This window comes from Lathyrus oleraceus, chromosome 4 (genome assembly GCF_024323335.1).
Source record: "Lathyrus oleraceus cultivar Zhongwan6 chromosome 4, CAAS_Psat_ZW6_1.0, whole genome shotgun sequence".
NCBI lineage: Eukaryota > Viridiplantae > Streptophyta > Magnoliopsida > Fabales > Fabaceae > Lathyrus > Lathyrus oleraceus.
The window spans coordinates 302954382-302979344 of NC_066582.1; the positions used below are offsets into that span (position 1 = coordinate 302954382).

At 38.7% G+C, this 24963-nt stretch overlaps 1 non-coding gene across 1 annotated transcript; it reads right to left on the minus strand.

Annotated features, from left to right (window-relative positions):
• Window positions 1-1826: 1826 nt before the first annotated feature.
• On the minus strand, window positions 1827-1933 carry LOC127077684 (small nucleolar RNA R71). Its single transcript, XR_007787468.1, has one exon. It is a non-coding gene; the product is annotated as a small nucleolar RNA R71 (small nucleolar RNA).
• Window positions 1934-24963: the final 23030 nt, after the last annotated feature.

A 24963-nucleotide genomic window follows, 5' to 3' on the forward strand; every position in this document is an offset into this window, starting at 1 on the left:
TGCCAATACCTAATGGAGGATATAAAAGGATGGAAGTTGGAAACCTACGGGCACGCTGAACTTTCCTCTCTGAAGCCACTCTACATTTTTATTTTTCCACAACAATTCTGTTTTACTTTTATTTTTCTTCAGCAACGTATTCTCTTTTGCCGTTTAGAGCTTTGATTTTCCCTTTTCGATTTCTGTTTTTCATTTAGCCAAAGTAGTAGTTTCCTACACTGAGGAACTACTGCAATTTCTTTAATTTAGTCTAAGGAATTATTTCGAAGAAGCAGAATCCTACCGAACTGTGGAGGACTGCTCAAGTACTTCAAGATTCATGTATTATATTAATCCAATTTCCAGGTTTTTATTTCTATTACTATTGTTATTGCTTTATTATTATTATAATCATGTTTGCTTTATTGTTGATCTGTTTACGTTTGTCTGTGTTTGCGTTATTTAACATGTCCGGCTAAACTACCGATATCGATATGTAAACAATTTAATTAGACGGGATTTAATAATAATCGGTGTAAAACTTCTTTCCTCAAACAATATTTTTGGCTGTGGGTTTTAATTTAAATTGAATTAACTTTGTCACAAGAGTTAGAAGCTATTTAATACAATTTTGCCACGAGAGTGGGAAATTAACTAAGGTGAGAACCGACAATCGCGAGAGCGTGTGGGTCGAACTGGATAATAAAAACTAGGCATTGATTTTAAAAACAGTGAGAGCACTTTAAAAGCAATTAGAACTTATTTATTTTCAAAAAGTATTTTTAACTTCAAATGGGACAGCGAGAGCGTACATTCGAACTTAAAGGTATAATCCGAATCAACAATCACGAGAGTGTTAGATAAAGCCTTTTAGATAAGTAATTTCTACTGAAAGATATTTGGTACTTGAATTATACACCGATGACTTATCGAATCCCTGACGATTAATGCGTTGCATACTGATATCCTCCTATTTATATTTTCTTAAGACTTAACTTCCTCTAGATTTATTTTTCTTCAACCAAACTTCTGAAAATCATTTCCTTAGCTAAACATAACAGCGTCGGTAACATTAGTTTGACCATCGGTCCCTGTGGGTTCGATATCTTTTAAAACTAAAACGACTTGACTGTGCACTTGCAGTCAAGTACCTGATAGACTATATTCTATATACAGTCACGACACATATCAAGTTTTTGAAGCCATTGTCGAGAACCTGATTTAATCAAATAGTGTGATTCTTTCGTTGCACAGTATAGACTAAGGCAAAAACTAATCTCCTTTCCCTTATATCCCCCGATTGTATGCCAAGTACTCGCTCACAAGGCGACAACTTAGCACCACCAATCGCAAAATTAGAGCATTTCTTATATTTAAGATGCCAAATACTAGAGTACCAACGAAGGTACCATATTCCCGATATCTTCTTTCCTACTACTGAACTAGTTGAAAAACCAACCATGGCTATAGTGGAACCACATTATCGTCCTCTTAAGTTCTATGTTGCCCCGTCATAACAAGAACCTCACAACAGCATCGCTGCCCCTACTATCAATCGAAACGATTTCGAGTTGAAACACTCATTATTATCAATCGTCCAACAACATCAATTTACTGGAAATCCTACGGACGACCCTAATGAACATTTGACCAAGTTTCTGCAGTACACAGACACTATGAAGGCTAATGGTGTATCTCAATATGCGATAAGACTATGCCTCTTTCCTTTCTCTCTAAGAGATATAGCTTGGGCTTGGTTGCAATCCTTGCCATCCAACTCAGTTATTACATGGGATGAACTAAAGAACATTTTTTTATCCCGATATTTTCCGCCAAGCAAAACTGCTATACTTAGAGCTCAAATCAAGGGATTTGGACAAAAAGATCCAGAATCTCTCTACGATGCATGGGAGAGATACAAAGACATGATGAGGATATGTCCACATCACGGTCTCGAAGACTGGGTGATCATTCACACATTTTACATTGGGCTTCTGTATAACACAAGACTGAAAGTAGACGCTGTCGCGGGCGGTGCACTTATGGATAAGCCATACAACGAAGCCTATCAACTCATTGAAAACATGGCCCAAAACCATTGCCAATGGGGAGGTGAAAGAACTCCAGTAGAAAAGTCCCAAACAAAAGGTGGAATCTACGAAATCATTAGCCTTGACCACGTCCATGCAAAGGTAGATGCCATTGTTCAAAAGTTAGACAACTTGACCATACCACCTGCAGCCACCGTGGCTTCCGTGACTCCAAACTGTGAGTTATGTGGAACTCCTAGACACACTACACCAGAATGCCATATATTGGCAGGATTCCAAACCGATCAAGTGAATTACGCACAAGGAAACCGTTATTCGAATACATACAACCGAGATTGGAAAAACCATCCTAACTTTTCATATAAGAACAACAACGCCTTGTATGCACCTGGCCAAGCACCCACTTTTCCGCCTGGATATCAAAAGCCAACTAATAATGCTCCTAACATGCATAGGAAGTCAAACCTTGAACTAATGATAGAAAACTTCATAGATACCCAAGCTCAAAGAAACAAAGACTTCTTGAACCAAAACATACATACTAGTGAGCAACTTAAACAATTAGCGAGCAAAGTAGACGCCTTAGCCACCCACAACAAAATGCTTGAAACACAGATTTCACAAGTGGCACAACAACAAACATCTACTGCTGCTCCCACTGGCACATTTCCTAGACAATCTCAACCTAATCCAAAAGAACATGTAAATGCCGTTATATTGAGGAGTGGAAAAGAACTAGACGGACCCGTAGATCCAAGACTCTAAAGTCCTGCTATGTACCAAAAACCAGACAAACAACAACTAAGAAGGTAAGTGAACCTAAGGAGAAGGAAGATAATACCCGAGAGGCTTAAGATAAATAAAAACCTTATGTGCCTCCACCACCTTATAAACCACCCATTCTGTATCCTCAATGACTCGCAAATTCTAAAACTGCAGGGCAATTTAGGAAATTTGTTGAACTTCTGAAGCAACTAAAATTTACAATTCCCTTTACAAAAGCCATCATACAAATGCCCTCATATGCCAAATTTCTTAAAGAGATCTTATCCAATAAGAAAAAGATCGAGGATAATGAAATAGTTACACTTACCGCGGAGTGTAGCGCAATAATCCAAAATAACATGCCTCTCAAACTAAAAGACCCAGGTAATTTCTCCATACCCTGTGTCATTGGAAAGTTCGTCAAATACAAAGCTCTATGCGACATAGGAGCCATCATTAGTGCAATTCCTTTAACCATCTGTAAAAGGCTCAACATGGGAGAACTAAGACCAACCAAGAAATATGTTCAACTAGCTGAACGCTCAATCAAATATCCTATCGATATACTAGAGAATGTCCCAGTACGTGTAGGACAATTCTACATTCCTACAGACTTCATAATCATGGACATCAAAGAAGATGCCAGTACACTTATTATATTAGGAAGGCCATTCTTAGTCACCGCTAGAGCCATAGTAGACATGAAAAGAGGTAAGCTAACATTCGAAGTTGGAGAAGAAAAGGTTGAATTCATCTTGACACAATTCTTACAAGCGCCAGCTATAGACGATACCTGTTATCTACTTGATGTCATAGACGAGTGCATAAGAGAGATGGAGATGCAAGAAAACACATATTCTGATCTAATGAAAATCCAAATCCCTCCAATCTTTGAAGACGATAATTGGAGTGAACCATACCAAAATGACAGTCTAAGCGAATGCCAAGATATGCAAAGAACTAACCAAAATATGGCACGATAAACATATATCTAGGAAAGATTTTAATGTCGGCGACATAGTGCTACTATTTAATTCGAGACTTAAGCTTTTTTCGGGAAAACTTAAATCTAGGTGGTCAGGCCCTTTCGAAATTACAAAAGTCTTTAAAAGCGGTGCTATAGAAATCAAAGGTCAAAATAGTGAACTATTTATGGTAAACGGGAAGCGATTAAAACATTATCATAGTATTGACAACAGAGACTATTCAAATAGTCTAAGACTTATAGAGCTGCCCGCTCAACCCCAAAACTAGTATATCGCAATGTTACTGTCGAACTTACGACATTAAACAAAGTGCTTAGTGGGAGACAACCCGCCTTTTTTTTTAATTTGTTATCTTTGTTTTTAAGCGTTTCTCTTCTTTGACTTTTATCTGTATTTTGCTCCCTTTCATTGATTCTATGCAGTAATGTACTTGTTGCTTCTAGTTACTAACTTAGAAACATTGGACACTGATTAACAGGCGAAATATAACTAGTTAGTAACTAACTTTCATCATGCAACCAGTAGATACAGTTTTCAGAGGCAGAGTTCAGAGAAGGCGCTATGATTATTTAGCTCAGAAGGATATGGCTTTATCCATATATTATGATGGACCTACCATGGATAGGTTAGGTATCAAAGATAACATCTTGTTTATGTTTAAGCAGCTAGGATGGGAGAATGCTGCTATTAAGAGAAGGTTTGTCACATACCGTGAACTCACCCTAGAATTCCTTAGCTCCCTAGTTTACAACCCCGAGCATGGTTACAGACTCAACAAAGGGTTGATTTCCTTTAGGCTATTTAGTATGGACTTCACTTATAACCGTAGAGACCTTGCTGACCTCATAGGATTTCCTAGTGGCCCATTTGTTTTCACTACCCGCCAGGAGGAATTAATTGATGACATCGACCTAGATTAATTTTGAGGTAGTTTAACTGGAGACTACAACCCAAAGCCAAATGAGATGCACTCCCAAATGATACACAACCCTGCTATCCGCTACTTCCACAAAATACTAGCCCACACCCTGTTTGGAAAGGAAGCGAACAACACCATAGTGTCAGGAGATGAACTTTTCATCTTACTCTGTGTCGACCAAGGTCGACATGTCAATGTTGTGACATTTATGATGGAAAGATTCGTTCACCTTGTAAAGAAAAATCGCACCCCAATCATAATAGGCGGCCTAGTAACCATGATAGCTGATGCCATTGGACTTAGACGCCCACTTTACGAGCATACACCTTTTGGACACATCCGACCCATGGATATTGAATTTTGCTTTGACCGTAGAATCATAGGAAACCTTGGGCCGGATACTTTTGATTACCTAATTAATAACGAATTTGTCAAGATATTTACCTTACCAAACCATGAGAGAACAAGTGTTCATAACCAAAATAACTGGCTTTATGATTTAGATGAACACCACAATGCTCCACCATCACCTCCTAAGACACCACCTATATATGAGTAATTATATGACCCTATCTCTGTTGATGAATATGACCCTGAAACCCCTCCAAACTACTATAACCTAGATCAACCAAAACTTCCATCCTATACAGAAAATCTAACCATAATCCTTACCCGTCTGGATGGTTTCCACACTGACATTACCAAAGTGAAATATGAAATAAAGAGCATGCGCCTTGATGTCTTAGGCTTAATGGATGTCGTCGTCGAACAATTTGATCACTTGAACCAAGTTGTAGCTGCTTTGGGACAGAACCGTGGCTGATTACATCGACCGTTGACGTCTCCTACTCACATTAAAGCAATGAGGACATTGCTATGTTTTAGTGTGGGGAGGGAGCACTTTTATTGCTATTGTTTCATTTAATGTTACATTTAATGTTAGTGTTTTAATTTAATTTAAATAGTATTTTAATTTAATTTAAATAACATTGTTGTTTTTATTTGCCTCTACAATAAATTTAATTTACCTTCGTTAGTTTATTTTTTACTGTTGTTAATCCCATACTGCTTTTATATTATTTTATACTGTTGTCGTACTGTATTTTTGCTATCATTACTACTGTGTTACTGTTGTTAAAATTCTTATACTTTTTGGCCTGTTTTACAAAACTTGTGACCGTTGCATGTGACGACCGTCACATGTAGTGTTACGCCCGTCACAGAGGCGTGACGCCTGTCACAGATACGCCATGCCTGTCACACATTAAGTACATGACCGTTACACACGACCGTTTCATATGACCGTTATGCAAGACCATTACGTGTGACGACCGTAACAACCCTATGACGATTGTCATGAATCCAGAAGGCGCGCCTATAAAAACAGGCGCACTTCCTTTCTTCTCCCTAATCTAATCATTCTATTTTCCTTAACCATCCCACTCACACCCCTCTTTTCTCCATTAACCCTTTCATCACATCCTTTTAAGCGAGAAACGTGTGAGTACCTTATAACTCATGAAATCCATCTCTCCCACCAAAACCTATATTTTCAAATTCACACACTAAATGGCCCGTCAAGAGAGAGTTGCTCCCGACCTCTCAAATATCGTATTCATAGAGGGAGAATCTGACGAGCGACAGAGAGACAACTCCCTCAGGTTCTATCAACGTTCAATCCAAGCTATGAGGTATGTTGATAATGACTGTCTGACGGATTTGGGTCTTTCAGATCGCGTAGATTGGATGTTGGACAAATCTAGTTTGACAAAGGTTTGCACCAACCCGCAACCAACTTATGAGGCGCTGACCTTGGAATTCCTGAGTTCATTCTTTTACATTACCCCTCCTGGTGCAACTTAGTTTCTCATCGGAGCCTCCACATTTAGAATGTTCCATACCGAGTATTCCCTGAACCAAACTCAAATAGCGCGAATACTTGGCTTCCAACATGGAGAGGGAGTTCACTGTTGTATCCCTGACGGATGGTCAAAAATAGAATTTGGAGTGTGGCATAGCCTTACCAACATGAACGTCACAAGTTGGGATGCGCTCAACGCAACATACATCCACAACCCAACTATAAGATATTTCCACCGAGTCTTAGGGCACACGGTTTTCGAAATAATCAACAATCACAAGGTAAACTCTAAGGAGCTATGTTTTCTTCACTGTGTGTTCACCCCGTTGGTGTTGAATGCCACCCCATTCTTGTTGGCCAACATCCAGGCTGCATGCATGAGAGGCAGCACGACATTCTGTTTTGGAGGAATCATCACCTCCATAACATTAGGCCTGAATCTGGGGGATAGGCTCACCAACTTACCTGCCTTACCAGCCGAGTTCCTCAACATCGACTACTGTCGTTCCTCACACCTCATCAAGGCTAGAGACGATGAGAAGTACCATCCTGTGGTTAGGAACAAGATAGTTTGAAGCATCATTATGCCCAACAGGAACCACACAGATTCGCAGAATATGGAAAATTGGATTTTTGATCTGGACGCTCCTGAGCCCAATGAAGGAGATCCTAATAATGGAGCAGATGAAGTCGAAGAGTAACTTGACCGAGAAATGCCACCACCGCCTCTTGAGTATGCTGCAGAGACATCTTCCCGAGGCCAGCGAAGAAATGAGCGACGACCCACCACCATGGAAGACATATACGCTGAGATGTTACGACACAACCAGAGAATGGAGGAGCTTCAGACAGAAATGATTCAAACGATCCAGCAGATACAGAGGGATCAGGATGACTATGCGAACTGGCACGACCAGGGGATAATGGAACTTTCCAAATAGATGAGTGCCTTGGCGTATCGCGTTGATGTCACCCAGGAGTACACTCACCATGTGGGTTGGATCCTTCCCAGCATGGAAGAAGTGAGCGCGCACGAGCAAGAGCTTGAGCTTGTAGAGCCCAACGTCGTGACTACGAGTAGTGATCTTCGTGTTTCTTCCCTTTTCATTCTTTATATTGTCGTATTGAGGACAATGCTTTGTTTAAATGTGGGAGGAAATCCTTGTCTTTCCTTTACTTGTTTCTATTTTTAGACATAACAAATTTTTTTTTGTCTTTATCTAATCGTTTATTCATTTATATCTAATTTGCCATAACAAAAATTTTGTTTTTAAGTTAAATGCATACCCTACGAGTATATAGGTTGTCTTACAGAGGTCCTGTTAGGAAACTGAGAAAAATCTAACAAGATTGATACCGTCCTGACACCTTAGATCTATCACTTTTGCGAGATCAGTTTGAATACCCATTATACTGATACCTAAAGTCTCCATTCTAGATTAACCCCTAGTAGTTTATACTAGCAGTCAACACTGTCTTAAACACAAACCATGTGAAGAGCCGATGAGTATAAGTGATTGATTCCTACGAATTAAGAAGATCCTTCATACTTTTGCTATCGAGAAATTGAAAAATGCACTATACAAACGGTTGCAAGATGTACAAAAGAAAGGAACAAAAAAACCCGACTGGTTGGTTCAGAGGTACCTGGTACTGGACTCGGTAGGGAGAATTATGGTTCGATCCTCCACAACCTTCAAATGGGATATATAAAGGTTAACACACTAGTGTACCAGACCCCGTGCTGAAAAAGGATCAAAGTCACTAACCGGCTACTTCACTAAGTGCGTGTAAGGCAAAGGGCTTAATGTGATTGCGCTAGAATTAAACTAGGTGAAATAGGAATGAGAAGAATTAGGTTGAGCTATAATAGCATGATTCGAACTGGTTTGTATCAAAGGAGAGATCTACTTTAATGCTTATTGCTTGTGTCGTCACTGTATCCTTAGTATTTTACTTGAGTATCTGTCATCTTAACGAAATACCTAACAACCACGTACGAATTGGAGATGTCTTATGTATTCGCATTTAACTAGTGTTTTCAAATTTTATTTGCTTGAGGACAAGTAAAGGTTCAAGTTTAGGGGAGTCTGATAACGTGAAAATACATCGTATATTTGCCTTGATTTACACTCAAAAATCGTACCACTTTCATTTATATTCCGATTATTTCGCAAGTGTTCGAGTTATTTTTGCAGGTATCTCAACTCCCATGCTTAAATGAGAAAGGTATAGAAAAGGAACGAAAAGAAGAAGAAACAGAAGAGAAAACAGCAGAAAAGCAGAGAATACAAATTATGTGCATCTGAAGACCGTCACAAAGCCTGTCACGACTGTCACACCCATCCTGTCAAGACCGTCACAGGCCCATCACCAACGTCACATGCCCATCACGAACGTCACAAGGCCAAAATCAGCGCATTGAATCTATCAACAGAAGTGATCCACCAGGCCCTTATTTCTCGTTCCTCAGCCACTATCCCGTGGATTCCTCACTCAACCAAGTCACCCTTATTTCTCTCAACTTCCAATACCTAAAGGAGGATATAAAAGGATGGAAGTTGGAAACCTACGGGCACGCTGAACTTTCCTCTCTGAAGCCACTCTTTATTTTTATTTTTCCACAACAATTCTGTTTTACTTTTATTTTGCTTTAACAACGTATTAAATTGTTCAGAGCTTTGATTTTCCCTTTTCCCTTTCAGTTTTTCATTTAGGCAAAGTAGTAGTTTCCTACATTGGGGAACTACTGCAATTTCTTTAATTTAGTCTAAGGAATTATTTCGAAGAAGCAGAATCCTACCGACCTATGGTGGACTGCTCAAGTACTTCAAGATTGGGCGTATTCTATTAATCCAATTTCCAGGTTTTTATTCAATTACTATTGTTATTGCTTTATTATTATTATAATCATGTTTGCTTTATTGTTGCTCTGTTTATGTTTGTATGTGTTTGCGTTATTTAACATGTTCGGCTAAACTACCGGTATCGGTATGTAAACAATTTAATTAGACGGGATTTAATAGTAATCACTGTAAAACTTCTTTCCTCAAACAATCTTTTTGGATGTGGTTTTTAATTTAAATTTAATTAACTTTGTCACAAGAGTGAGAAGCTATGTAATACGATTTTTCCACGAGAGTGGGAAATTAACTAAGGTGAGAACCGACAATCACGAGAGCGTGAGGGTCGAACTAGATAGTAAAAACTATGCATTGATTTTAAAAACAACGAGAGCACTTTAAAAGAAATTAGAACTTATTTATTTTCAGAAAGTATTTTTAACTTCAAATGGGACAGCGAGAGCGTACATTCTGACTTAAAGGTATAGTCCGAATCAACAATCATGAGAGTATGAGATAAAGCCTTTTAAATAAGTATTTGCTACTGAAAGATATTTGGTACTTGAATTATACACCAGTGACTTATCGAATCCCTGACGATTAATGCGTTGCATACTGATATCCTCCTATTTATATTTTCTTAAGACTTACCTTCCCTTAGATTTAATTTTCTTTAACCAAACTTATGAAAATAATTTCCTTAGCTACACATAGCAACGTCGGTAGCATTAGTTTGACCATCGGTCCCTGTGGGTTCGATATCTTTTAAAACTAAAACGACTTGACTGTGCACTTGCAGTCAAGTACCCGATAGACTATATTCTATATACAGTCACGACACATATCATTTATCCATAGCTTGATAATCATGAATTTACCACTACAGAAATTAACTGGCGACTCTGTTGGGGAGTTGTCTCTAGTGGGTTTATACTACTTTTTTGTGTGAATATAATTGTATATTTGATGTATGTATATTTGTTTGTGTGATATAATCTGCTTGTTATGCTCGGTGATCTCTGAGTGGTGAGCTAAGTTCTAACCCGAACTTGAGTGCAATTAAGACCTTAACAAGTAGGCTTGAGACCCATCTGCTTAGTGGAGATCCTTTTGGATTTGGAAATGTCATAGAAGTATTTGTGGTTATGCATTACTATCTCTAATCTGGGGTCCGAGAAGCTTAAGACCGTAGAACATTTACCCCCTCTTGGCCTATTTAGGAAGTAGTGTGGAGGCTGTTCAAGTGTAGACTTGATAACAGTTGTTACGTGATACTACACTCAGACGAGTTTCTCTTGAGAATGTTATGGGTTGATGAGTCAATCATCCTAACCTGTAATATCTGATAGATGGAATTAAGACTCTGGGAATTTTTTAGAACATGATCTACATGTTTTTATCCTTATTTAACTCCTTTGGGATGGTTCTTACCCCGACTCCATGCTCGTGACTTACAACAAGCCCTTGATTCTGGGTTGATCCAATCAAGTCTTGTCAATATCAATGGAACTCGGGTGTTGATAAGGTGTAAACCATAATCCACCAAAATGGATGATTGATCTTGACAATACTTGATTCATCCCTTGACCTTTGTTTGTTTACCTTGTGTGTAATCCCTTATTTGTGATTATTGCATTCATGCATTCTTTCGCATCATAACATTCATCACACGAAAATTTCAAAAAAATGAGGTGTTATTTACAAAATATTTCAGACCGTGGATTATGGATGAAGGAACACTTAGAAGTACAATTTCAGATGTCCGGACTTGAAAGAGTTAAGGAAGCTAGCATCTTTTGTATTAGATCCCTTGGACTTCAAACAATGCCATGGGAAGCTTTTGTCTATCTTGTCTGATGATGTGGTTGAAGAACTTTTGAGTGTGTTAGTGAAGTTCTATGATCCTCTCTACCATTGCTTCACTTTTCCTGATGATCAGCTTGTGCCTACGTTAGAGGAGTATGCCCATCTTTTGGGAATACCTGTTTCTAACAAAGTGCCTTTTAGTGGATTGGAAGAGATTCCCAGATCTCATCTTATAGTTGAAGCTCTTCACTTGAAGAAGTTTGAGATAGAGGCTCATTGGGTGAAGAAAGTAGGATTGTTTGGGCTGCCTTCTGATTTCCTCATCAAGGAAGCTACTGCTTTTGCTCAAGCCGGTAGTGTGGACGCTTTTGAAGCTATATTTGGGTTGCTCATCTATGGATTAGCTTTGTTCCCTAACTTTGACGGTTTTGTTGATGTTAACGCCATTAGAATTTTCTTGATTGGGAATCTTGTGCCTACTTTGTTGGGTGATATGTACTTCTCTTTGCATCTAAGGAATTTTAAAGGTGGTGGAACGATTATCTGTTGCATTCCTCTTCTATACAAGTGGTTTCAGAGACTTATGTCTCTCACTAATGATGATATAGTTTGGCATGATCCTTCTTTGAGTAGTTTGGAGATTATTGATAGTTGTGTTGAATTTTATAATGTGCCTCTCATTTGTAGACAAGGAGGAATTAACTACAACCCTGCTTTGGCTCGTCATCAACTTGGGTTCCCCTTGAAAGACAAACCTAATAACATGTTATTAGAAGGTCTTTTATATCAAGAGGGTAAAGATCCCCAACATTTGAAACAGAAGATTGTGCATGCTTGGCATAAAGTGCATAGGAAAGGAAGATCCGAGCTTGGTCCGTGCAATTGCATAGCTTTGGAAGCTTACATTTTTTGGGTGAAGAATAGAGCTTTGGAATTGAAGATGCCTTATCCTTGTGAAAGACCTATACCTATGGTTGTGGTTGATCCATTAACTCTCCCTAACCAAGATATAAAGGAGTTGGAAGACGCACTCGCCAAGATGAAGCGATAGAAAGATATGTGGGAAAAGCGGTTCCATGCTTTGAGCAAGAAGCATGAGGAGTTGCAGCTTCAGTCTGAGGACAAAGATGCACTTATTGAGCTACTTGAAGACCAAGTGACGAAGAGACAGAGAGAGTCGTTTCATCTTCTAGCATGCCTCATCCTTCCATTGCTTGGCAAAAGATTGTTGATCAGCCTGTCCTCGAGAAGACTCAGATGAAGGAGTCTTTTGAGACCGAGATCCGACGCATTCGAAGGAAGTACGCGCCTACAACCATATCTTCTGACATTGTTGTTAGGGATACTTAGGATGACTAGTCTCCTTTTCTCTTGTATTTTTCATTTGGTTTCTGAAATTGTACTCAGTGTAATCCTTCCAATTATATAAATAAAAGAGATTTTTATGGTCATATCAAATTGTTGCAATTATTGTTAAATGTATATATATATTTGCAAATAATATAGTAAGTTCCTTGAAAAAGAACAATCAAGCATTGTATTTCATGCATCATTTGCATAAGCAGGTTTCTCTTTCCCTAGATGTCTCATTGGTGATTCTTCTGTGCTTCAGCGAAGCTGACTCATCGGTATAATACTCGCGTCAATCACTCCAGAATTATGGAACATCTCGAGCAAGAGAATAGAGATTTGAAAGAGGAGGTCGCCCGCATGATTGCCATGATAGAGTCAGTTCTAGCTGCATAGAGCCAGTCTTCTCCAACACCTGCAACTCCTCCTCCTCAGAGGACTGTTATTTCAGAGGTAGCTACCTCTACTGTTCCCACAACTGCCACTCATTTCGCGCTTGCCATGCCTGCCGGATTCCCGTGGGGAATGCCTCCAAACTTCGTGCCTGAAGGCTTTGCTCCTACATTTGCTTCTATGACGGCATCTAGCCCAGTCATGTCTATGACACCATCAGTTGTGCATACCTTGCCTCGTGTGGAAGACATAATTTATCATTCCGAGTTGTCTGAGGGCTCAGATGTATATGAGAAAATGGATGAAATGAAAGATCAATTTCTTGAGCTGCACAAGGAGTTGAAGACTTTGAGAGGTAAGGACCTATTGTGAAAGACTGCCGCTGACTTGTGTCTGGTGTCGAATGTGAAGATTCAGTGAAGTTCAAAGTGCCTAACTTTGAAAAGTACAAAGGGAACACATGTATGCTCAGTCATTTGGTGAATTATGCCCGCAAAATGTCTACCAAAACAAATAACGATCAGCTGTTGATCCACTACTTTCAAGACAATCTGACCGGCACTGCGCTAAGATGGTATATAGGGTTGGATAGTGCAAGCATCCACACTTTCAACGATTTGGGTAAAGCATTTGTAAAGCAGTATAAGTACAACGTTGATATGGCTCCCGACCGAGATCAATTAAGATCACTGTCTCAGAAGGACAAGGAAACATTTAAGGAGTATGCGTAGAGGTGGAGAGAACTCGCTGCTCAGATCAACCCTCCTTTAGAGGAAAAGGAGATGACCAAGATTTTCCTGAAGACCCTTAGCTCATTTTACTATGAGCGGATAATCGCCAGTGCCCCTAGTGATTTTACAGAAATGGTAAATATGGGGATGAAGCTAGAAGAAGGTGTCAGAGAAGGACGGTTGTCTAAGGAGGAAGTATCGTCCAACAAGAGATACGACGATAATTTTGGGGAAGAAGAAGGACAATGAAACCAATGCAATTTCTAGTGGGAGGCAAAGAAGGCCTCAAATCATAAGAAGTCAACTATCCCGTCAACATCATCATCTAGTATCTTCAGTAATTCCTGTGTTTTCAGCGAGTCAACCAGTACCAGTACAACAACAACAACAACAACAACCACAACAACGAACAAACACCTACAACAACAACAATACCAACAATCATCAACAACAGAATTTTGAAAGGAAGAAGGTCTCTTTCGACCAGATTCTAATGACGTATGCAGAGATTTACCCATCATTGGTTCTCAAGAACTTACTCCAACAAAGAAATCCTCCACAAATACCTGAACCACTTCCATGGTGGTACAAACCAGACCTCCGCTGTGCTTTTCATCAAGGAGCACCCGGACATGACATTGAGAACTATTATCCACTCAAATATGAAGTCCAGAAAATAGTGAAAAGTTGAATGGTGTCCTTTGAGGACCGTGCACCCAATGTGAAAGCTAACCCATTACCCGCTCATGGAAATTCATCTGTCAATATGGTGGACAACTGCCCTGGGGAGTTCAAAGTGTTCGACGTCCGTTTCATTCCAAGGTCCTTGATGACGATACATAAGGACATTTTCTTGGTGAGTGATTATGAGCATGAACATGATGGTTGTGCTATCTGCAGTGTTAATCCAAGAGGTTGTGAGATTGTGAATAGACATATCCAGCGGTTGATGGATGAGGGTATGATTGAGATTGTTCAATCCCGACACATAGATGACAATGTCAAGGTGATTGTTCCTATGTTTAAGAATCTTGAGAGAGTGGTGATTCAGTATGATAGTAGCAACAGAAATAGTATCAGCCAAAGATCGGTATCTCTGTTGGTCATACGGTTGGAAGGCTCAGTCTCGTACGCATCCGATACGGTTGTTCCTTATTAGTATAATGCTATTATGGCGAAAGATATTCAAGAGGTTTCTTTACCTACGACCAATTTTGTCGTGAACATTGCTGATGTTACCTAGGTGACCCACAATGGTCAAGTGTTTGGGCCGATGTTCCCAAAAGATGTGGAAGATTCAACAGTTGGTAAGAAGGTAGAAGTGCCCGAAGTACATCCGGTTAGTAATTAAAAGCGTCAGTCTGATGAATCCAACAATTTGAAGACTAACGATGATGATGAAGTACTTAGGCTAATAAAGAAAAGTAAGTTTAATGTGGTGGAGCAGTTTCTCCAAACCCCCTCAAAGATTTTAGTTCTATCTTTGTTAATGAATTCCGAAGCACACAGAGAAGCACTGCAAAGAGTTCTAGAGCAAGCGTTTGTGGAACATGATGTTACGGTGGATCAGTTTGATCATATTATAGCTAACATCACTTCCTGCAACAGTCTCAGTTTCTGGGATGAAGAACTCCCTGAGGAGGGTAGGAATCATAACTTGGCTTTGCATATCTCCATGAAATGAAAAGATGGTGCCTTATCCAATGTGCTTGTTGACATTGGATCTTTGTTGAATGTACTTACAAAATCAACATTGTTAAAGCTGTCATACCAAGGAGCGCCTATGAGATATAGTGGTGTAATAGTCAAAGCTTTCGACGGTTCGCACAAGACAGTGATAGGTGAAGTGCACCTTCCGGTGAAGATAGGTCTGAGTGATTTTCAAATTACTTTCCAAGTAATGGATATCCACCCGGCCTACAGTTGTCTGTTGGGAAGGCCATGGATCCACGAGGCAGGAGTTGTTACCTCCAAGTTGCATCAGAAGTTCAAATTTATGAAAAATGACAAGCTTGTCATTGTTGGTGGGGAGAATGCACTGTTGGTTAGCCACTTGTCATCTTTCTCTTATGTTGAAGTTGAGGATGAGGTTGGAACTCCATTCCAAGCCTTATCTATTGCTGCTGAAAAAAGAGTATGGGCACCTATGTCCTCATTAAAAGATGAAAGGAAGATTGTCAAAGAAGGAACTGTTGACCAGTGGGGGTGAGTGGTAGAGGTCGCCGATAACAAGAATAGAATCGGTCTGGGTTTTCAGCAAGGATTGTCAGTTGTTAGATCAGAGGATATGCAACTCAGCTTCTGTGGCGGAAGGTTCATTCATGGCAATGAACAACACTTAGTTGTTGTGCTAGAGAATGACGAAGAGGAAGACTGCACCAATTTTGTGATGCATGGAAAGGCTTACAAGAATTGGACTACTGTTGATATTATTATTATTATGCATCGATATAAGTAATTGCTTTTATTTGTTTTCAAAAATACTTCTCCTATGCCTAAGGGAGAAGTGAACGTTGTTGGGCATTTCAAATTGATCATTAATAAAGTTTAATTCTAATCATCCACATGTATGATGTTTTATTTTTACTTTTTGCTTTATTCTGAAAAAGGTAATCACAAAAAACATAAATAAAACAATATAATTGTCTATCTGCATAATATTTGGTCACAAAATCACCTCTCTAAAATCAAAATATCAAATCATTATGCAGGTTGGTTTCTAACCCCATTAAATACAATGATCCTTCTCCTTCTCCAAATTTTGAATTCCTTGTGTTTGAGGCCGAGGAGGAAAGTGATGAAGAGGTAAGTGATGAATTGTCTCGTCTTCTTAAGCAGGAAGGAAAAGTCATTTAGCCATTCGAAGAGTAGATTGAGTTAGTCAACTTGGGTTCCGAGGATCATGTGAAGGAAGTTAAGATTGGGGCTCGATTGTGTCCAGAGGTTAAGAAGGGGTTGATTGATCTTCTCCGAAAGTATTCAGATGTGTTTGCTTGGTCCTATCAAGACATGCCTGAGTTGGATTCTGAGATAGTGGAACATAGATTGCCGTTGAAGCCAGAATGCCCACTAGTCAAGCAGAAGTTGAGAAGAACGCATCCTGATATGGCAGTGAAGATCAAAGAAGAAGTGCAGAAGCAGATTGATGCTGGTTTCCTTTTGACCGCTGAGTATCCCCAATGGGTGGCTAATATTGTGCTTATTCCGAAGAAGGATGGAAAAGTCCGCATGTGTGTCGATTATAGAGATTTGAATAAAGCCAATCTAAAAGATGATTTTCCTCTGCCACACATTTATATGTTGGTAGACAATACCGCTAAATTCAAAGTATTTTTGTTTATGCACGGATTCTCAAGATATAATCAGATGAAGATGGCACCTGAAGATATGGAGAAAACCACATTCATTACACCTTGGGGAACATTCTGTTATAGAGTGATGCCTTTCGGTTTGAAGAATGCTGGTGCAACTTACCAAAGAGGAATAACTACTCTTTTTCATGATATGATGCATAACTAGATTGAAGTCTATGTTAATGATATGATTGCTAAATTAATTGATGAAGAGGAACATGTTGAGAATTTGTTGAAGCTATTCCAATGTTTGAGGAAGTATAAACTGCGCTTGAATCCCAGTAAGTGTACTTTTGGTGTCCGTTATGGTAAGTTGTTGGGCTTTATTGTCAGCGAGAAGGGTATTGAAGTTGATCCACCAAGGTCAAAGCAATACAAGAGATGCTTGCACCCAAAACTGAGAAGCAAGTCAGAGGTTTTCTCGGTCGCTTGAATTATATCTCAAGATTCATTTAACACATGACTGCCACATGTGCGCCTATATTCAAGCTTCTTCGGAAAGATCAATCTTGTGATTGGACCGAAGATTGCTAGAAAGCTTTTGACAGTATCAAAGAGTATCTGCTTGAGTCTTCGATTCTATCTCCACCTATTGAAGGAAGACCATTGATCATGTATTTGACTGTGCTTGAAGATAGTATGGGTTGTGTTCTTGGTCAGCAAGATGAGACTGGAAAGAAAGAATTTGCAATTTACTACCTCAGTAAGAAGTTCACCGATTGTGAGACTCGGTATTCTATGCTTGAGAAGACTTATTGCACATTGGCTTGGGCTGCTAAGCGTCTGCGTTTGTATATGTTGAATCACACCACTTGATTGATATCCAAAATGGATCCAATCAAGTATATATTTGAGAAACCTGCTTTAACTAGGAGGATTGCCCGTTGGAAGATGTTGTAATCAGAGTATGATATCGAATATCGATCTCAAAAAGCTATTAAGGGTAGTGTCTTAGCTAACCATTTGGCTCACCAACCGATTGAAGATTACCAGTCAGTGCAGTATGATTGTCCAGATGAAGAAATCTTATACTTGAAAATGAAAGATTGTGATGAACCATTGCTTGAAGAAGGCCCAGAGCCTGGTTCCCGTTGGGGCATGGTATTTGATTGAGTTGTTAATTAGTATGGTAATCGCATTGGGGCAATAATCATTACTCCTTAAGGCATGCACCTTCCATTTACAGCTAGATTGACTTTCAAGTGTACAAACAATATGGAAGAATATGAAGCTTGCATTATGGGGCTCGAAGAGGCCATTGATCTCAGAATCAAGCATTTAGATGTCTTTGGAGATTCATATTTAGTGGTGAATCAGATCAAAGGTTAATGGGAGACGAATCAACCCGGTTTGATACCGTATAGAGATTATGCATGGAGGATTTCAACTTTCTTTACCAAGGTTCAGTTTCATCATATCCCTCGAGATGAAATCCGAATGGCAGATGCTCTTGCAACGTTGGCATCAATGAATGTAGTAAAGTATTGGAATGAAGTTCCCCATTTGATTTTGACGCGTCTTGATAGGCCAGTGCATATGTTTGCAGTTGAAGAGGTCAAAGATGAGAAGTCGTGGTATTATGACTTCCAATGTTTTCTCCAAAGTCATATTTACCTATCTGGGGCATCTTTGAAATATAAGAAGTCATTGAGAAGATTAGCCGATAATTTCTACCTGAATGGTGATGTATTGTATAAGAGAATCTTCGATATGGTTTTGCTCAGATACGTGGATATACACGAAGCAGACTTATTGATGACTTAAGTCCATGAAGGTTCCTTTGGTATTCATTCCAATCGGCATGCAATGGCGAAGAAGATGTTGCGAGCAAGTTACTATTGGCTAACAATGGAATTTGACTGTTGCAAGTTTGTGAAGAAATGCCATAAGTGTCAAATATATGCGGATAAAATTCGTGTCCATCCCACACTGTTGAACGTCATTTCCTCCCCATGGCCCTTCTCCATCTGGGCAATTGATATGATCGGCATGAGTGAGTACAAAGCTTCGAATGGACATCGTTTCATTTTGGTGGGAATTGATTACTTCACAAAATGGGTTAAAGCGGCATCATATGCGAATATAACTAAGCAAGTCGTTGTAAGGTTTATCAAGAATCAGATTATATGTCGTTATGGTGTGCCAAGCAAGATCATTACTGATAATAGATCAAACTTGAATAATAATATGATGGAAGCTCTTTGCAAAGACTTTAAGATTGCACATCATAATTCTTATCCCTACAGACCCAAGATGAATGGGGTGTTAAAGCTACAAACAAGAACATCAAGAAAATTATTAAGAAGATGGTTGTGACATATAAAGATTTGCATGATACGCTCCCATTTGCTTTGCACGGGTATCGTACATCCACCCGCACTTCAATAGGGGCAACCCCTTTCTCACTTGTTTATGGCATGGACGCAGTACTCCTAGTAGAGGTAGATATCCCCTCATTGTGTATGCTCATGGTAGCCAAGTTGACTGAGGTTGAGTGATGTCAGACCAGGTATGACCAGCTGAATTTGATTGAAGAGAAGAGGTTAACTGCCATGTGTCATGGTCAGTTGTATTAGTAGAGAATGAAGAAAGCTTTTGATAAGAAGGTTATACCTCGCATATTTAGAGAAGGTTACCTTGTGCTCAAGAAGATCCTATCTTTCAAGCAAGATTCTAGGGGAAAATGGACTCCTAATTATGAAGGCCCATATATTGTTAAGAGAGACTTCTCCGGCGGTGCTTTGATTTTTACAACTATGGATGGTGAAGAGTTCACTCGTCCTGTGAACGCATATGCAGTCAAGAAATACTTCACCTAAAAAAAGAAAAGAATAACTCGCTAAGTTGAAAACCTGAAAGGGAGGCTTAAGCAAAAATAAGCATCTTAGTGGATTGAAAACCTGAAAGGGCAATCCAGGAAAAAGTTAGCGACATAAATAGAAAAGAATTATCCCGATAAATTGATTACCCCATCTTGGGGAAATTTATGTAAAAATTAGGGATTATGGCAAGTCACTGCATCCTACTAATCTTCAGATTTGAAGACTTTGTTGAGCACAACGGTCGACGGTGATCCATCATCCTCGGTAGCGGCCAAGAGCACAGTGGATATCAAGAGTTGGTGGAAGGATTAGTGGTCATTTGTATTCAATGTAACCTTTTTCCATAAAAAATACCATTTTCAACTTTGTAAAGATCTATGGAGTCTTGTCATTTACAGACTACCATTCTATTAAATAAAGTTGAGCTTTTATCCAATTGTTTATACTCTTATTTATTTTAGCCAAATAGTTTTAAATTTTATTATGATCATTTTTGAAAATAAAACTTTTAATCAAAACACGTTTTCTTAAACATATAAAAGCACTAATTTTAAATAATCTATTTCATTTAGAAGGAATATCAACAGTGGTTCAAAAGCAGTAAGCCCTAAGTGTGAAGCAATATTGGTTCTCCCTAAGTAGTACGGGCATTTTCTCTTTCATCCCCGATAACATTGTTCAGTAACTCGGTGTTTGTTGATTTCTCCAGGCAATTATTGTTCGCTGTTCCCCAGTAAAGTAGTCATCCGAGTTTGTTAATTAATCTCCTGCGAAGTATTTGTTCCCCAGCTGAGTGTGGACATTTTGTTACGGAAATTTGCGTAATTTTGACAAAACGTTAGTTTCCCCGTCAGCCGCCATCAGATTTGCTCCCAGTCGGAATTTCCTCCTGGTTTCTAAGCAGTTCTTTGTGTTTATCCTCTGCATGGTTGTCTCCCATTTGATATGGTGCTGACCTAAAATTCCCCGCAAACTCAATAACGGTTTTCCTCAGCAGATCGCTTCTTTCCCCGACTAGGTTTGAGCCTTTGGGATGTTGATCTCTCTTTTCTCCAGCGGTTGTTTCCCTCTTTTGTGGATTGACTGAGAATTGTATCGATGATTCAATTATGTGACACCCTTGTATCCTTTGCAATCATTTTGTTAGCATAATCATCATATATACATATACATATACATATACACTCATATAATTTCATGATTGCATCATAGCTCTTGTTAACTCATTCTTGCGATTCTTATTCTCTATTATGGTGGTTCTTTACACCCATACGGGTTTGGTGAGTTTGTCCTGTTTTCAAATATAGAGTGTCAGCCCCTTAAGCAAAAAGACTTTAACCTTTCTCCTTTCCCCACTGAGTTATATCCTCGTGGATGATTATTATTTCTGTTTCCTCCCCAATTGATTATCTGGATAGAACCACTCCCCTTGAGTTGCATCCTCATTGGGTGGAGTCTTGACTGACCGTTTCTTTCTAGATCTTACCTAGATAGATGTTTTGGGTCCCCTAAGAGTTTATTACTCAATAAATGGTAATATTATTCTTAGTTTGCAGTTTGTTACTTCTTGCCTAATACCTGGCAAAAGTACCCCTGTTTTCTCCCCAGTGGAGTCCCCAATAGATTCATTTTTTATGTTTCCCCAGGAAGTATATCCTTGATATGTTCATCCTAACTGATGATGATGGATATTTTCTTCCCCTGTTTGAGTTTATCCTTGATATTTTCATCCTAACCAATGACGGATACTCTCATCTTTGGTATTCTACATAGTAAAAGGTAGTTGTAATCCCTATTTTGTTACCCAGAGAGTTAATCCTTTATATGTTCATCCTAACCGATGACGGGATTTATTCTCTTTGCGGTCTTCTGCCCAGTAACCGGTAGTTCTAACTCCTGTTTTTCTTCCCCCTGCAGAGTTTATCCTTGATATGATCACTTTAACAAGTGACAAATATTCTCTTCTTTGGTATTCTATCTAATAATTGATAGATGTAATTCCTATTTCTCTCCTCCCAGAGTTTATCCTTGATACGTTCCTCCTAACCGATGACAAATGTTCTCTTTGGTGGTATTTGATCGGTGAATTCGCAAGTGCACGAATCGCGTTAAAGTAATATAAAAGAATATCGATCCCACAGAGACCAAATCGTCAATCCATCGATTACTATCGTTACGAATGTTATCTAAGGCAGTATAAAAGAGATATTGGGGTTACAAAATAACGGTAAATAATAAATGCAATGCAGATAAAGACATGTTTGAATGTATATCACGTCAGTTAAGTTATGTTTCGATTGTCTAAATAGAACTACTTATGAGGCAATATTTTCTACTCTTGAAAAGAATCCATTTAATAGGAACTGCCGCTTTCGCGTATCCAGAACCGAGTTTACCCTTAAATTAAGGCCTTTTATTGTCACTTATAAAAGGTGCGCAGAACGCTAAACTAGTAAACTTATTTTTAAGAAATAAGACTCATAAACATAGTTGAAAAGTGATTTTGATTTGGAAAGTTTTACCCAACGAGTTTCATGATTTCAAATCTATCAACGCGTCCGTAAACAGTTTCAAAAATAGTTTCTCCTTAAAGTGATAAAAATTCATAGTTAACTAAGCCAAGGTGCTTTCGCACTCCTTGAATAGTTAAAACTAACTAAGTTTGTTTCATAAAACTCAAGTTAAAAATCAAAACAACCTCTAAAGTTTTTCTACAGATTCAATATGTGAAACATCTCTTTAACCGCGATCCTTACATTCTAACCTCTAAAAGATTTATCCAGACATGGCAATACCAACAAACACAACGATATTGATCATGATGAAAAGTTGTTTTAGAATGTGATGCGTAAGGGACGAGTAAAGCGTAGACAGAAAGTAAATAAAGTAAAGCATAGACAGAAATAAAATAAAATAAAGCGTAGACAGAAAGTAAATAAAGTAAAGCGTAGACATAAAGTAATTAAAGTAAAGCGTAGATAGAAAATAAATAAAATAAAGCGTAGACAGAAAGTAAATAAAGTAAAGCAGAGACAGAAAGTAAATAAAATAAAGCTAGACGGAAAATAAATAAAATAAAGTGATACAAGTAAATAAATAAATAAAAGCGGTAAATAAGAACCTGCTCCAAACGGAGGCTTTAAATCTGGTACAAGGAAAATAAACCTCTGACTATGAAGATAAAGACGACAACAAGTCGAAGTGACCCAACTCAATCTCACTAAGGTGTGATAACCCTCCAATGTGACGAACTACTTCTTTACAGATGAAGAATATAGTCTTAGTGTTGTAAACTAAGTTGGATGATTTGAAAATGAAATGGAACGAACTATTTATAGAGGATTTCAGCAGCTTGCAAAGACAATTGTGCCCTCCAACTTCTCCTTAGTGGGAAGGTGATTTGCAAAGGTGGTGCCCGCCATCCCTTCATGGCGCCCGCCATTTGTTGAAATGGTAAAGATCACGGGAACGTGACGGTTACCTCCTGGTTGAGGGCTGATGAGTCATTGCTTCTCCTATAGCGGCCTCTATGTGCAATGCCATGTGTACAATATTTGCCGAAAAACCCTAATTTTAGGTCTTTTTGCTTCGTTTCTTCTAAAAGGGTCCGAAAGAGCTAAATATCTGAAAATAACATAAAAGAGAGCATAATACAAATAAAATGATAATAAAGTCCTAATAAACATGTGAAATCCGAGTCAAAAACACGGTGTAATTCAGTGTGATCAAGTTCTCCCACACTTAAACCTTTACTTGTCCTCGAGCAAAACTCTTTATAGTTTATGCAGGAAAAACAGTATCAACTATAGTTAATTCAAGGCAAAAAGACTTATAAGTTCATTCAAGGAATGTATCGGTAGGTACTAACGAATCGAACTAAGGATATTGTAGTGACGCTTTCCATAAATGCGGTCGTAGGCTTCGTTCCTATACAAATCAATCAACATTACCCCACCATACCTAGGCCTTCTTTTCGTTTTCTTAAAGTCCTTTTCATTCAGGTGTAATCACATTAAGCCCGTTATCCGTACATACTCATAATAAAGTGACCGGTTAGTGATTATGATCTCAAGCATAGGGCTCTGGTACATAAGTTGGTGTAACCCCTTTATTTACCCCAATTTGCAGTTGTGGGGGATTGGATCGTAATCCACCCTACCAAGTTCAGCACCAGATACCTCTGAACCCACCAACAAATAGGCTTATTATTTTTTATTTTTCTAAGCATGGGGCTCTGGTACATAAGTTGGTGTAACCCTTTTGTTTAACCCAATTTGCAGTTGTGGGGGATTGGATCGTAATCCACCCTACCAAGTTCAGTACCAGATACCTCTGAACCAACCAACAAATAGGCTTATTATTTTTTTTATTTTTCTTCTGCATGTTTCGCATATTTCTTTATTTTGCTAGGTTAAATGACCGTGTGAGAGTCACCTCGCCCGGATTTTCAAACGACTTGAGAATAAAGCAGGATTTTTTGTGATCATTCACTTATTTTCATCGGTCCCCTATGTAGAGCATGCTTAAGTCGGAGCTGACTGCAAGGATAAACTACTTAAGGACTTATTTGGAACAAAAATTAGTGCCACAACATATGAGTCATCGGGATCGATTCTTATAATCATGAAGCCTTTGGTGTTAAGGCAATACCGATTTTTAGAAAAAGTTTTCCCAAGTCTTTTACATCCCATCATAAAGCTGTCTTATAGCCTAAATATTCAAGATGCACTGTTTTCTTTGCTAAAAAAATTTTTTTTAGGTAAGGTTAAAGAAATGGGAGAAATACGGATACGCTACACAAATGACTCGTCAGACACATGTTATTTTATTGAAAGAAAAAGCAAATAACTAAAACATACAAAACATACTAAAAATAAAGGAAAGTGATAAAAAACGATAAAAATAAAGGAAAGGGATAAAAAACGATAAAAATCTCCCCGCACACTTAAACCGAACATTATCCTCAATGTTTCGATATGAGATAGGGTAAGAGTAACCTGGAAGGGAGAGAGAGAGAGAACTAGTGGTGAGCACCGGTACCGTCACCGTCACTGCCCTGGTCAGGATGCCTGGGTTGACGACGTCTGCTACGAGTACTAAGTCC